We start from the raw sequence: 16,827 nt of genomic DNA on the forward strand, positions 1-16,827 counted from the left end.
AAAAAAGATTTAAAAAAAGGAAGCTATTTTGCTTCTTAAGATGATAAGATGGTACTGGTATGAGCAGTGTGTTACCTAGGCATCTGTGATTTTTCTTTTTAATCTAGTTCTTTCAAACATTAGATTAATCCTATTGAGCTATACACATGTAGGATATACATTTATAGATACTCATGCAAATAAACTACTGAGATTGTTACTTTGTAACCAATAGAATATAAGTAAAATGCCTTATGCATGTGAATTTTTGGTGCCAAAGGATAATCTTTTGCCCTTTAAAATAATAGGTAGCCAAATGTTATCTGCCCTTTGGGTTTCTAGTCTCTGACAATGTGCTGGTGGGTGCAACGTTCCTCTCTGTTCACAGTGTGTGTGACTGTTGGTGGGTACAGTGTTCCTCTCTGTTCAGTGTGTGTGTGACAGACTCTGTTCACAGTGGTGTGTGTGACAGTGCTGGTGGGTGCAGTGTTCCTCTCTGTTCACAGATGTGTTGGGATTGTAGATATCACCAAACAAGTGTTCTCTTGAGACATACAAAATAAAAAGCATGCTACACTTTACTAGAAATGTCTGAGTCAAAGCATTCTATATACAGTGAGGGAGTAATTGAGCTCTTATAACCAACTCTAAACTCGGGCTTCTTAAACTCTTTCTACTCAAGGCTCCTTTTCACTGAAGACATTTTTAAGTGACCCCTGGCTTATAGGTGTATAAAATAAGCATACAGATCAAGTACTGATAATCATGAATACATTTCAGCAGTTGTTTGACATATATGTAATTTTTCTTTTATTAAAGATGAAAGCAAATATGCACACTAAGGAGATGGATATACTTGTTTATTTTTTTTCTAAAAATTAAACTCTGGGTGAATATTTGACACTACAGAAAAAGAACATATTCACTGTTTTTCAGAGTTGGTTGCTTTGATTTTATAATTACCAATGCTGAGCATGCCATTCACAACAATCCCTAATGCAGAAGAGAAAGTAAGCCTTAGAGCACTTCAGAAACTATTGGAAATTGTTCTGATCCCAGGCTGGAGATCTCCTCAGCAGCATCATGGCCGTGAACAAGTAAGCTCTCAACACAGCGCGTTCCAGAGATGTGTGAACTTGCTGCATGTTGAGAAATGGTAGTACAAAATACTTAAAAGTTTTTGTTTTCCCTGATTAAACCATTATGCTTCATAAGAACAGACGACACTGAGCAGCAGCAGCCCCGCTGTCCGTCCTGGAGTCTGGAGTTTGCATTGAAACATTTCAAGCAGTATGGAGGGCCGTGCATGCATGGCATGGGCAAGGGCTGCCAGAAGCACCTGCCCTTCTTGGCACTGCTGTATGTTCAGAAACCTTCGATTGTTGACAACTCTTCAGAGCTCTCCCTTAGCTACCCATTCAGAGTCACCACTCAGTTTAGAAGCTGGGGTCAACAGTGTCTCAAGAGTGTCTTCTTACATCTGGATACATCAGACCTTTTCTTGCTGTCCAGCTTCATATATAAAATACAAATATGTATGCATTGTATTGGGAGGAGAGATGTGCATTCTGTCACCTGAAACAGGGTGACTTTTGTTTATGCTGTGCTGTAAATGCTTAAAATTTAGATAACCACAGAGAGTGGCAAGGGAGAGAGAGGATAGGGTACCATGAATGAGAGAGAAATGGATATGAACCATGGAAATTTTAGGGAATTTCATTTCATGAGTCTTTTTCTCTCTAACTTCATAGAGTATATTATTTACATTTTCTAAGGCTTATGGGCTATCTGAAAATGCATAGGCATGGATGTTAAAAATTTGAAATTTCTCATATTCCTTCCAGAGTTTCTTTTTCTTAACTTCAGGAAATATGGCATTATTACTCTTGGGAGTCTTAATTTCATTGATAACTATGACTTTAGGCAAATAATGGCAGGTTTCTGGGTCTGTTTCTTTATAAAATGAAAATGTGGTGTTAAACTTTAAAACTCTTCACATGAATTATTAGACATGTTTAACTGTGTGCAAGCACATGCATGCACAAGCTCATCTTAAGGGACTCACCCGCTGAAATCCAAAGCTACTTTGTGTGCAGGTGTGCTGGGCAGTAGTCATTCTGTATGTTTACGGGTGATGTTTATCTCTGAGACTTGTCAGCTTTGTGTCTTGCATTAAAATTGAATGAACACACGATTGTGGTCATTAGAGTGAGTGGACATGCTTACAGTTTCTTCTCTCCCGATGAAGGCAGGACTTTGAGAGTATGAGCTTTAATTCCATCATCTGTAATTTCTTTTGGCTAAGGAATTTCTCTTTGACTTTCTAGACTGAAGATATGAACACTTCCACAGCCATATTCTATGTTCAGTCACTGTTTGTTTTATAGGCTTTTTTAACCCAAATTAAAAAAAAAAAAGTATTTTTCACTTTAGAGATAGTTTGGTGTAAATTGGGCTTCTCAGATTGGTTCCATATGTCATCAACCTGTTCAAACACTTAACATGCTGCAGTATGCTTGCTTATATGTGGAAATCCACTTGTCCCTGTAACATACACACACACTATGTGCTTCAGTGTGCTTGTTTCTGTGGTGGATATACAGTCATTTGTACAACACACTTAACACATGAACCCCATTAAGTTTTACATTATAAACCCTCTAAGAAAAGAACTTTTCCTTTGTAGCTCCATAGCACCTAAGACAGAACTCTGTTAGTCTCTGAATAGTTCATGAGGTTACACCTATTAAGCGTTTGGGGTGACTTGAAATCATCAGACATAGCAAGTGGAATGGAATGTCCTGTTTTTAAGATAGTAAACTCTGAAAGACAATATGATTAACTCTATTAAAGATCTATCCTTAACTACTAATAACTTTATTAAGGACTTCTACATAAAGTCCATTTCCTTTTGGTTTGCTCCTAAGTTGATTCAGCCTATAGCCACTCTTACATAGTACATTTGTAGCAATTCAGTTTATGATACAGGAACATTTGATGGGTAGAAAGATGGATGGATGGAAGGATGGATGGGTGGGTGGATGGATGAATGGATGGGTGGAAGGATGGAAGGGTGGGTGGAAAGATGGATAGATGGGTGGATGGGAGAATGGATGAATGAATGGATAGATGGATGGATGCATTGATGGATGGGAGGTTAAATGGATGGGTAGATAGATGGGAGGTTGAATGGATGGGTATATAGATAAATGGATATGAATCCATGTGATTGATTGTTCATAGACTCTGAGATTTGAGGTCTTTAAGCTGTCTATATATGTGTGCTTAATTTTAGACCTCAAAGTTTTTAATTAGTAGTCATTTTTAATATTAGAAGCATCAAAACAGATTGCACAACTGAGTTATAATAAAGACCAATATGATCAGCTACTATACATGATTGATAGACTCTCCAAAGAATAGCTATCAATTTAATGTGGGTGGGAGGAATTGGTGTGGGAAAGGAACTAAAGCTTTTTTATATTATACTTGTAAAAAAATGGATGACCATTTTTCCCAATACTAAGATGGTATTTTCAGTCAAGAGCTGTGTCTGCAGTGTAACCTTGAGTTTCTTGTATGGTACATAGTACTGCAAATAGTTAATGGCTTAGTATTTTGTAAATATGAATGTTATAGTCAACCTGTTTTCAGACTCTGTAATTGGCTCTTAGGCAAAGGCAGTATTTGGTGACATTTAACCTTGTTGCTTAATGACTTATTGCATCATCAAATAAGTACTATCTTTATTATATGTTTGGAATGGTTGTGGAGACCTTTAAGGGTGTAAACTTAGATAAACTGTTCTGTGAAGTCATTGGAAATTTTAGTTTGGGGTCGTAGCATTTCTTCTCAAACCTAATATGACTGTTTACAAGCAAAAGATGTAGGCCATGTGATTTTTCTTCCAGTTATTTTTAGTGTCATTGCTCTTTATCAGCTGGTGGACATGGGAACAACTTAATAAAGTTTGGGTAATTTAGTTTTCAGTTTAAATTCTCAACTGGTAATTGGCCGAAATTCCCATCTGAAGACATGAACGCCCAAATGCCATTTTGTGATTTGGCTACTGACTACCCGACATAGGAACCACCAAGATTGATGGAGTAACTAGCTCTCAAAAGGAAGTCAAGGGTAAGCGTCTCACTTAACTTGTATGTGCATTTATTTGTATAAAGCATATTTATTTAAAGTGAGGTTTTATTTTTATTCTAGGACGTATGATCAAATATGTGAGTTTTATTATGTCTGTTACAACTTTTTATAAGATGAATGTGGAAAACAGTCTTACAAGAGATTTTATATATGCAGTGTTGAGGAAAACAAATAAAAATGTGCAAAAATTAGTTTATATGGTTCATGCAAAGTTTAACAAGTTTAATTTTTTATAGTCCTACTGTAGCTTATTATCTTTAAAATAGTATGTTGTAAATATTGCTTGAATACCTTGGGGAGAGCAACAATTATGATACAAAGCCAGCACTTATCAAAGACTACGTCACTGTCTGCATGGACATGGTATTTATGATCACTACGGAATAACTGATAAAGACTAGCATGTTTAAGCTGCGCCATAATTTTAGTTGACCATTTTCCTATCAAACAGGATTTTGAGGCTAAAATAGTTTTATTAATTTTTAGTTGCATTAGTTTAGTAATCTAAATTAGTTTAGTAATTTTTCTTACTAAACTAGAGACATGAAAATTATGTTAATTTAACATTGCCCCATGTGCCAAGCTCTTGCCTCAGCATCTCTCATGCAGTCAGGTATTGGCAGTGCCAAGTACTCTAGATTCCAGCTTCTCCCTCAGTCTGAAGACAGAATGTCAGTTACACACAGCCACGTGCAGAGAAGCAATCAATTTAATATATAATAAATCAGGTTTTTAAAAGTAAAGCAATAACTGGTTTCTAAATCTTTATATTATAAACCTATTGATTGAATGTTTTTTAAAATAAACCCTTGGAATAACTCAGTTCTGACCATGGAGAAATATATTTTTAAACTTCTATTATAGTTTCTTAAAGTTCTAAAGCATTTGCAACAGAGACTTGTAAACGCTAAATTCTTAGGAGATCATTTTGTCTGTGGGAAAATTCCTACTGGATCTTTTGGTATTTCAGAAATTATATATGGAGGACTCCAAGTTCATAAATTGATAGAAAATATATGCAGACATTTTAATGTATGATTTTTTTCATCAATTTTATTCCTGTTAAAAGTATGTAAAATTTATATTCTACACATTTGTCTTAAGGTTTATGTATCATTATGTTTTGAAAAATAAAATGTTAGGTCATTTGAGACTAAAGTAGCTTTATTAATTTGAAACTATTTTAGTCTCAAATAAGATGTCAGATTGGCACTTCATGATATCATCTCAGTTAATAATAATAAAATAGTAAAAGTTATTTTCATATGTTAGATCATGAATATTTTGAAGACTCGTGTTGCTTAGGTATTAATTTTACTGTGTGTTAATTGTCCTTACACTGGCACTGACTGTGCTACTGCATGTTCATGTTAGTACGTGTGCCCTAGGCTCTGCTTTATGTTTGCAATCTCAGTCTCCTTTCTCTGACTCTTATAAACTGGCCATCTCACATATAAAACTAAAATCTGAAAAGTTCATGGTTTTAGAGCTAATGGTCTTTCCCTAGTTTAACACTTAAATGTTTAAACATGAAATAAAACCCAGTATTTTTCAAGTAATAAAATCCAAGTTAAGTATGTGATTCTATCTATATGTACTTAGATGTTCTATACTCTGATTGGAAGGTGTACATAGAGACAGTCCTGCTTGTTAGTGGGGAGAAGGATGTCTTCACAGAGCTCTGGAGGGGTGTCCTGAGGAGGTGGAAATGTTCTTGGCTGTGTAGTATGCCTTGAGGTGTTCATGCATGGTTTTTTTGACCACTCCTTTGGGTTCTGTGAGTGAGCTTAGAATGGTCCAAGATGTCAGCCAGACAGCCTTGCTAAGTGACTGGACTAGAAACACAGAGTAGAGGAAATGCTGCTGGAGGTGAGCATGCCCAAGGCATAGCGTGTGCCTAGCTGAAGATGCCACAGTGAGGCCCAGTGCTGTGTTGAGGTAGACACACTAATAAGTAAGCATCTTGTGAAGCACTGGTGCACAGATAACAGACGGCGGTGATGCACAGCATCTGTTGGTCTGAAATGCTTATCAGTGGCTCCAGAAGCAAACAAAGGCTATTAGGAATTTTCCAGTACATCTCTAGGCAGCTAATGTAGTATATGCTATAATAGCCTCTATTGGGATCTTTGATGCTGCTACTGTCAGAAGAAACAAGTAGCGACGAAAAATGGCATGGAACTGGAATTTTGAATTCTTGCTTTGAACTACATGGGTTCATTTCAAAGCTGTGTCTTATCTTTAAATTTAATATCCTGACAGTAACTATCATCATGTTACATTTTATGTGAGGTCAATGTTATCAGATATATTAAACTGCCACTTATGGTGGGTCTTTACTGAGTAAAGCTAAAAGAGAGACAATAAGTCACATTTACACATCGAATGACTATGTAGCGGAACCGGCTGTGTTTTAGATAGAGCACTGAAACTGGGAGCTTGTGCTCTGACTGTGTGATCCTTGGCTTGTAGTTTAGCACAGAACACGGACACTGAACGTAGTCACAATGCAGTGCCTTGTGGCATTGTAAAAACCAAAGCCCTTCTTAAAGGTACTTCAGGTTGGTCCTCTTGAGTGCTAATAATTTAATAGATAAACCAATATGTCACCTATCTCCTGAAATAGGTTTCATTTTGGCATAAAAAAAGATTGGCAGGAAGTCTTTGAAAATGTTTCTTAGAAAGCAAAACAGTGTATATCTTATTTAATAGAAGAAATTGCTATGAAAGGTTTTTACGTTACTAAAATAGTGAATATGGCAGAACATGCACAGACCAGACCGCCTGTCACGTGTGCCATTCACTACAAACTCATAGCACTTGCCATGGGTATTATGCATTAGACAGGATGTATAATAAAATTATGCTGGGCAGGTTTACATAAGCACTTCCATGCTGTAGTTAAGAAGCTGGTCTCTGATCAGACTAATGGATTGTTATCAATGCCCACACTTAAGAGAGTTCAGAGCTTTACAACAGTTCCCTATGCTGTTTCCTACTCTCTAACACGGAACAAGGGTATACATCATGCAGAAAATCAGGTTATTTTATGCATATTACATTCTTGGCCCGGTATTTAACATGTAGAAAGTGCTTTGCATGCCTCCATATGTTACTGTTCACATATGTAGTAATAATGTAACAGTCCCCCATCAGAGATCCTGCTTGGGCTGGGGTGCAGCTTAAGGTAGAGTCCTTCTGTAGACTGCATAAGGCCCTTGACTCAATGCCCAGCACCAGAAGTCATGCTCCACCAGACTCACAAACCTGAGCCACCTGAAATAATCACAGAATAGAGGACTTTACATGATATATATGTTTTCAGTCACTCCAAAGAATTCACCTCCAATATACAGATCATATTAATTAACAAGGCCATGGTATCAGTATTGCTGTGAAGTAAAGATGCCGGGGGAGTTCTCACCTAGTCTGTGCTTCCTCTTCAACTGCAGCTCAGCAGCCTCTATAACTGCTTCTCTAGGAACAAGGTCACTTTAGCATTTAGCCCAAGACTCTGACTATCCCAGCCAAATGAGAGTGACTCTTCTCTCTAAGAAGGAATATCAAACACCTGCTATATACCTCATGAAAGATAAACTAAAATGTAGTAAGCTTGCAAATGAAACGGTTGTGTTGAATATTCTTTACCTTGTGAAAACCACACTACAGCATCTTTTCATCAGTAGGTCTAACTTATACTATGGATTTGTAACCCTAAAAGGACGGAATGATGAGGATTGATAACTTGTTGGAAAACAGAGTATTGTATTAGCACAATCCTGTCTATAAACGGCATACATTTTGAGTTGATGTCCTACACAGATATATTCAGACCTAAATGACTTTTCCAAGGACTGCATTTGCTGAAGAACAGTGTTAGGATGAAGTGTAAGATGCTACTCTCTGTGAATAGTGATTCTATGGCTTTGAAGTTTACATATGCAAAAAGAGAGCTTATAAATTAACTCAGCTGTTTAAAGTACAAATGTTTGTATTTAAATAATAATATAAAATAGGGTTGAGAGATGGCTCAGCAGTTAAAAGTACTTGTTGCTCTTGCAAAGTCAATTTTCAGCAATCCCATGATGGCTCACAACAATCTGTAATTCCAGTTCCTAGGGATTAGAAACCCTCTTCTGACCTCTGAAGATACCAGGCACACATATGATGCACATACATACATCCAAACATGCAAAGCACACTCAGGGAATAAATGTATCTAAACTTTTAATACATAAAAATAAACTTAAATATATATTTTATAATCTAGTATAACTTTTGGTTTGTAATATAGAAACATTTTTCTCTTATTGCAAGATGCTAAGTGAGAGATAGTTTCAGCACTACAAGCAGGGTCTCCCTTCCCCACTGCTAGTTTTTTTTTAATTAGTTATTTTATTTATTTACATGTCTAATGTTATCCCCCTTCCCCATTTCCCCTCCACAAACCTTCTATCTACTCTCCCCTTCCCCTGTCTTTATGAGGGTGCTCCCCCACCTGTCCACCCACTCCCACCTCAGTGCCCTAGCATTCTCGTATGCTGTGGCATCCGGAGGCTGCCCTACTGCTAGTTTTAGAGCAGCCAGCTAACAAGCATGTATTGGGGATTTACTCTCTATCTGCACCATTACTCTTTTAAGAAGAATAGAGACATTTCAAGAATCTTAAGCTTGAATCAGGAGCTCTAAGATCTGGTCTCTGTCATGCCAAGGAGATAAATACATAATATGAATCTACTGAAATTATTAGTTTTCTAATATATCAGTTTTCTTTTTATTTATATAATGTATATATTTCTGTTTGGGGCATACAAATTGATATCCTCAATTCTCCACATTAATGAAAATTTATGAAGTTACCAGTTGTTTTTAATTTCCAAATGTATGTAGTAAAAAATTCTTTCCTGGAAAAAATAGAATGTATTTATGCTGTGAATTGCAAACACATTCTTGTGTTTTACATACATTAATTCAGAGCTTCCCAAATACCCCAACATGAATTGCCTGTTTATAACTTGTACCTTTTGGGCTTGTTTGCTCGGATTGAGTATAGCGTTTCAATTTCTAAGTGTTTTGTTAGAATACTAATTATACATAATAAATATACTTCATTATAACCCCCATGCATATATATAATATATTTTGATCATATTCAGCACAGTTACATTCCGCTTCTCAAATACTTTGATGGTGTGTGTGTGTGTGTGTGTGTGTGTGTGTGTGTGTGTGTAAGTATAATAACATTTCTTATAGGACATGGTTATAATTTATTTACAGGAGCTTGATCAGCTTCAGGGGCTAGATAGCTGAACAAAATATGTCTCCTTTTCCAAGAAAATATTAACTGCCAGTGATCCTCAAGGAGGGAGGAGAATTTGTGACCTCGCATTCCTAATAACCTTGAGTGGGGGGCCTGTGAGGGAGCCTTCCCCTTCCTCTCCCTTTCCTTCTTCCCCCTTCCCTCCTCTCTCACCTCCTCATCCTCCTCTTCCTTTTCTTCCTCCTCCTTCTCTTCCTTTCCTTTCTTTTCCATTCCCCTTCTAGTTTTCTGGCCTTGGCACATACTCTCTCTGACAAATACACATCTATGAAAATTAAGTCAGAAGCTGGAATCGTTGTGCAAGAGAGAATAGATGTGCACTCTCCTTTGCATACCTGAGTGATGTCACTTAATATAATATTTTCCAGCTTCATTTTTCTTTATGGCACAATGTGTATCACATTTCATTTTGCATCAGTTGATGAGATCTAGGCTGCTTCAGTTTCCTTGATGAATAGAACAGCAATAAATGTGTGTACAAGCTCTCTGTGTGGTGGGACACACAGTCCTTGTATTTATACCAAGAGTGGACTAGCTGAGACATGCACTTTTAGGAAGCCTTCACACTGACTTCCATAGTGCCTGCACTGCTTGTCACTCCCATTCACAGCATCCAAGGGCTCCTGCTTACCTAACTGTTTACCTGGTACATTCTTGCCAGAATTTGTTATTTGGGCTTTTTTTTTTTACCTTAACCATTCTGACTAGGATAAGGTAGGATCTCAAGATGGTTTTAATTTGTGTTTGTGTAATAGCTGGGGATGTTCAACACTTTTCATAAAGGAAATGCAGAGGTTCTTTACTCTAATGTGGAGATTGGTTTTCTTTCTCTATTGATTAGGATGCTTTTGTTCTTTAAAGGTATCAAAGTTTGTTTTTAACCTTTGTAATAAGTCTTTATAACAATGGTTTACATTGCTATAAACAGTAACAATTATAAGCCCTGATGTTTAAAACACTTCAAGGCAGTTTTAGGCTTGCAAATAGTTTCAACAAAAAGGACACTGTAGCCTTTTAAGGGAAATGAAATAAAAGCACACACAGTAATATATATCATAAAGTGTGTGTGTGTATATGCGTGTGTCTGAGTTATTGGATGATTTCAATGAATCATTTAAACAATGTCCATTATTTCTGAGGAGAAGAGTAGAGGAGACATCATTTTAATACCAAATCCAGGTGTAATTTACTGTTTGCTAAGTCTCTGCTCTTGTAGGTATAGATCGTAGGACTTTGGCTTTTTGTGCGTATGTACATACTTTTGAGACTATATTTACACCATAATTTACATAATATTTATTATTAGGACACTTTGTTCTGCTGTGTTATAGCCTGATCCGTCATTGATTCTGAGTAGACATCAGCCCTAAGCTTCCCGCCACTTTTCACTCTGTAGTCTTGCTGAGCAGTAATTGGGAGTCTCTGCTCTGAATAGAATGTGGTGCTACAGTGAGTTTCCAGTTTGTCTTGGGGACTGCATCGCACTTCCAGAGTATAAGTCAGCCAGAGGCCCATGCATTGTGAAGAAGTATTTTTTGAGCTCTGTGCCCTTGCAGACTTGAGTATTTAAATTGTACACATATAATTTAAATAATATATATAATTATATATTAAATTATATACATAATTATATATTATAAACTATAGTCCCTTATCAGCAGCTATATCAAGTAGATTCAGTATTTCTTCTTATCCTACCAAATTAATTAGTCTGAATAGTTGGCAAACATTTGGAGGAGGGCCATCTGTTTTTAGTAATATTCTACAAATAAGTAGAAAATAAATGAAGTGGCTTCATTATTGAGTTTTACATGTTTAAAAAATATAATATATATATTCTTAAAGCTATATATGGAAATCATACTGATTGAGTAGCATTTTCTGATTTTATAACTTATTCAGGCAGCATTAGAGCTATAGTTAATGATTTTATCCCAGAACTGCTGTCCAACTTTCCATAGATGAAAAGAAATGCTAAAGTATAAATAGGCATATCATATTCCATCTATTACTATCCAAATACTTAATAGCTTGTCAGGTAGTATACTGGCCCATTCTTAGTCAGAACTATTAGTTGTAATAACATACTTTAATCATTTCTCATGATCATTTTGAAACACTTCAACATTTAATATATGATTAAGATTTATATTGTTAACATTGTTTTAAAGGATATATTTTCAAAATTAAAACATGTAGTCTTTTAATTATTTCATTTTATGTAAGTTTTGACTTTGTAAATATTTAGTTTTTTGGTATTCCTTCTATTCATGAAAATTTCTAGAGCTTACTAAATATGCAAAGACTATAGGTAATCACCACATTAAAAAAATAAATAAATAAATAAATAAACAAGAACAATAGTCTGTCTGTGGCCCTCACACTCTAACAGGCTGATTCAGACATGATTCTGGGCTGTATTGGTCATGTTTAGTAAGGTTTAATATATGATTGGGATCATTTGCAACACAGATTTTTCCTGGGATTTTGCCATTTTTTTAATTCCCTAGAGATAAGGCAGAGCTTAAATTTCTCAAGGTTTGATGTAGGGCATAATACTTGAACATGTAGTATTACTTGAACAGAAGATAATTTTAAACAAATAAAATGTGACCTTTTAGAATTGTCACAGTTCAATCTGATTTTTTCTTCAGAGCCTCATTTTGTACTAGAAGATAAATTTGACCCTTGTGGTGTGGTCTTAGGGTAATATCTCCTCTTCTCTCCTCCTTCAGGGTAATCCTAACCTTCCACCACAAGAAGACTGTAGAGGTCCCTCCCGCACCAAGAACCTCTGCAGATCTTTTTCAGTGTTCTTGGAGGTGGGCTGAGAGCTCGATCAGTTTGTCAGCCACCTTGTTCTCTAAAGGTAAGCATTGCACAGTGAGCACACACTGTGAGGCCAAGCTCCTAATGCAGCGCTGGCTTCGGAATGCTCCATTGAGGGCCTGAGAGCATCACTCCTGTGACCACCCACTCCTGTGGGTGGGACATCATCTGTCCATCAATAGTTTTCACTGTTTGTAAGTGAAATATGCCCTAAAGATTATTAATTTTTTACGTTTTATTTTATTATTTTTTTTAAATTAAGGCCTGGGGATATGGCTTCTTCATCAGTAAAGTGCCTAAAATACAAGCACGAGGACCTGAGGTTCCATCCCCATCACCCATGTGCAAAGCTGGGCGTGGCAGCCTGTATCTGAATTCAAGGGAGGTGACTGGAGAGAAGTCTGATCTCTGGACTTCGTTGACCAGCCAACATAGACAGCGCGTGTGCGCGCACACACACACACACACACACACACACACACACACACACACACACACACGAACCCAGTTTTACTAAAGCTTAGTTTTTCAATTTGGGCTACACCTAAACCAGTTTAAACTTCTGAGGTTTTTTTAGGTTTTTGTTTTTGTTTTTGTTTTTTTTGGCTGTCCTGGAACTCACTCTGTAGAACAGGCTGGCCTCAAACTCAGAAATCCACCTGCCTTTGCCTCCCAAGTGCTGGGATCAAAGGTGTGTGCCACCACCACCCGGCTAAACTTCTGAGTTTTATTCCTCAGCTAGATTCTTGAATGTCTTGAGATCTGAAGTGAAGAATTTTGAAACCATCTCAGCATTTAGTCCATCTGATGACACATGAAGAAACATGCAGTGAACACATGAGCTCCATCAGGAGACACTTAGAGCAGAGAGAAATTTAATGCACCAACTTTTCTTCCAAACTTTTAACAGCAGAAAACCTCACAGTTCTTTTGTCGATTTATTAATACCTTAAAATGATTAATCATAGATGAAAATGTCTGCTAGGTCTCATTTGTTTTCTATGGAGGACAAGAGGATGCATGCCATCTGTCTTAGAAGGAGGTTAGTGCTAAGTAAGATACGTTTGGCTTCCACCCAGAAGCTAACTCCTAGCTCAGTTCCCTGGTACCGTGCATTGGTGATGGGATGGTAGTGCTGAGTGTGTGTGGGGGGGGGGGGGGGGGGGGCGGGGAGATATGTCACCTGAGTGAGCGGATGCCACCTGCCCACTCCATTCGCTTACCATTTCTTGCTGGGCTCGGAGACATGCTGCACTGGAGGTGACCCTGTGGAACTCTACCTTTGGGGAGAAGGCTCATGACTTTGTTTGACAGCCCTACTCTGAGACATGACTAACATCAACCTCCTTTCAAACACACGGTCCTTCCTGTATCTGCTAAATAAACTGTGTTGGGTCAAAATAACCCTTCGTTCCTGTCAGAGTGAGAAAAAGTAGAATCGGGGCTAGTCTCATTACAGATACTTTAAAAATTAAAAAATTGTAAGTAATTATAACACAGGTTATATGACATGGAAGCATTAGGTATTTATAATGTAAATTATATATATGTATATATACACACACATACAGTTAACTTGATTTTCTTTTCATTTCTAGAGGAGATTAGGTAAATACAACTCTTTAGCCAACTGGGAAGAAATTTGTAAATGAAACATAAACCTACTGAAATTGTAAGGTGATGTTTAGTAATACAGAATATTTCTTATTCAAATTAAAGCTTTATTATGAATTTTCATTGTAAAATTACATTTGATTTAAAAAGTTCCCACACATACCTTTAAGAAATACTGAGCACTGGGGGAGTAGAGCTAGCTGAGCAGAACACGAGCTGCTCTCACAGAGCCTGGGTTCAGAGCTCCGGACATAGGACATCTCAGTTCCAGTAGATCTCATGCCTTCTCATGACCTCTACAGGCAAAACATTCACACATATAAAGTAAAAACAAGTAAATCATTTAACACTTAAAATAGCATTGGTGATCTATTTTAAAAATATTTTCACTAGTTTTCCTATTGTTTAATTTCTGATCAGTTATGTGGCATATGTATATAACATGGGAGCCACTATTCTTGCCTTCTCTATCTGCAAGGTCTATAGCAACAATTGTTGTAATTGTTGTATTGTCAGTAATAATATACACCACACCCATAGGGAATAAGGTGAACTATTGATCCTGTGACTGTGCTAATGTGCAGACCTGGCAGATTGGCTTGCGAGCACTAGTTCTTCTGCTGAACCAGAGTCAAAGCGAGCATCTTGCTCTCATGTAAGCATGTATACAAATGTTAGTGTGTACTCATATTTTTGTTTAAGAAAGATTTATTAAAAGTGGTTCTCTGGTTTCCCCTTCATTAGTATTCAGATCTTTGCTATTATTTCTTAAAGCAACCCTAGCCCATCCATGCAAACAGTCCTTATTGGAAGCTTAATTTTCTTGTTTAGATCCTTCTCCTGACCTACAATTGCAAGGAAGTTGGGGAGTGAAGCTACCCTCGTGTCTACCAATGGGATAAGGAAACTCTAAGCCTCTTTGGAGGCACAGAGATACTGTCTTATAAAAATTAAAAGTAATATGTGGGTGACAAGTAACTTAATTCTGATGGCTGATAGCCAAATGAAATATTACTGATAGCCAAATTGAAATGAGAGAAACAGCCAAAATTAATTGTCATTGGATTTTATTTGACCCAGCCTATCCAAATAATACTTTAGCACATAATCAGTTATAGAAATTTATGAGACCTATTGCTTTTCATGCTAAGTATTCAAAATGTGGTATATATTTTGCACTATGAGTGTCTCCTATTGGCCTGGCCACACTTTAAGTGCTATGTAGCCACATGTGGCTATAGCTACTGTATTTGATTGGATGGATCTAGACTAAGAATGAGCGAAGCCTTCACTATATTCTTAATCTGTCCATTGGGAAGCCTCATTAGGTCACCTGGTTTTGTGTTCCCAGTTTTAAGAGAAAGCAAATTAATAATAATAATAATAATAATAATAATAATAATAATAATAATAGGATGCCTTGTTTAAATTGAACTCCAGATAAATACTTATTTAGCATAATTATGACCCCTGCTTAATTTATCTAAGTTGAGTTGGGTAAGTTGTATTTTGTTTTGTCTCAGTTTAACTTCATTGAGAGATCACTGTGTTGTCTGGAAACTTGTAGGACTAAAAAGGTGGATGGAGACTGTCCTGAAAGAGTCTCCATTAGGTAGGACTGAAAATGTAGATGGAGACTGTCCTGAAAGAGTCTCCATTAGGTAGGACTGAAAATGTAGATGGAGACTGTCCTGAAAGAGTCTCTGTTAGGTAGGACTAAAAAGGTGGATGGAGACTGTCCTGAGAGTCTCCAAATTAGGAACCTTCCTAGAACTTGGGAAGTTTAAAACAAAGAGGAGATTCCCATGACAGGTGGCCCATGTTTACACTGAAAAAGCTAAAATCCACACCATTGCATTGAGGTGTAAGGTTTATGTAGGAAGCTGAGTGATTAGTAACTTGAGTTTATAAAGTATGAATTGTTGGAGTGCACATTGTGACTCTGTGCCTTCTCTCACCCAACAGTAAACTCAGTAGGTGTCTAGCCTTGACCACTCTCTCCTGGCACTGGCTAGCACTGGAGCTGGCGCTTGATTCTCAGGTTGGCAGACATGGGCATAGAATATTGATTGCTGAGAATTGGGGTAGACTTTGAGCATCTCTGTCTAAGCACTTGCCATTGCTTATGTCAGCTGGTAGTGACAGTGGGTTCCGACATCCTAACAGTGTCTTCATGTCTCTTTACACTTCTTTTGCAGAAGAACAAAAATCTCAACATCACTCTAACATTTTAAGTGTACCTTAGTAGCATTTTTCAAGTTTTAGTAACCTCCTTAATGGTGTGGATCTGACTCCCCTTGGGTTTCAGAGACAGCATGGATGTTCTGTAAGGGCAGAGGGTTTCTATACTGGCTCCACAGTCTTCCGGAGGGAGACAGACTACAAGGTCCTTCTGCATCATGGCCATTCTAGGCAGATGCTTCCAGCCACTACGGCATGCCGCAGTAAACCATGGTGCATTTCAGACCCATTCACCTCAGAGACTGTATCAAGACTGTTTATGATTCTGCATCCTTCAGAGAACAAGAATTTCAGAGAAGCTTTTTTTTAAAAAAAAAAAAAAAGTAGTTATCTTAAAGAATTGTCTGGTCGCCCTCCTAAAACAGTTCCCTGCAAGGCCTCAGCCATGGTCTTCATTGTATACTGTCCTTCCTCAGCCATGGCCTTCATTGTATACCGTCCTTCCTCAGCCATGGTCTTCATTGAATACTGTCCTTCCTCAGCCATGGCCTTCATTGTATACCGTCCTTCCTCAGCCATGGCCTTCATTGTATACCGTCCTTCCTCAGCCATGGCCTTCATTGTATACCGTCCTTCCTCAGCCATGGTCTTCATTGTATACCGTCCTTTCTCAGCCATGGTCTTCATTGTATACCGTCCTTCCTCAGCCATGGCCTTCATTGTATACTGTCCTTCCTCAGCCATGGCCT

General features: G+C 37.4%; 1 protein-coding gene across 7 annotated transcripts in view; it reads left to right on the forward strand.

The window, feature by feature from the left end:
• Positions 1-16,827, forward strand: part of Zeb1 (zinc finger E-box binding homeobox 1) — a 164,540-nt gene that overhangs the window by 36,302 nt on the left and 111,411 nt on the right. Inside the window, exon 2 of one of the 7 annotated variants that reach the window (XM_031364912.1) lies at positions 3,963-4,113. The exons of 5 other annotated variants lie outside the window; for them this stretch is intronic. The gene's annotated coding sequence lies outside the window, so the exon portion shown is untranslated. Of the gene's footprint in view, positions 1-3,962; positions 4,114-12,189; positions 12,324-16,827 lie in introns of those variants that run through there. One more of the 7 variants, XM_031364909.1, reaches the window with a different exon arrangement.

This window comes from Mastomys coucha, unplaced genomic scaffold (assembly GCF_008632895.1).
Source record: "Mastomys coucha isolate ucsf_1 unplaced genomic scaffold, UCSF_Mcou_1 pScaffold13, whole genome shotgun sequence".
Lineage (NCBI taxonomy): Eukaryota > Metazoa > Chordata > Mammalia > Rodentia > Muridae > Mastomys > Mastomys coucha.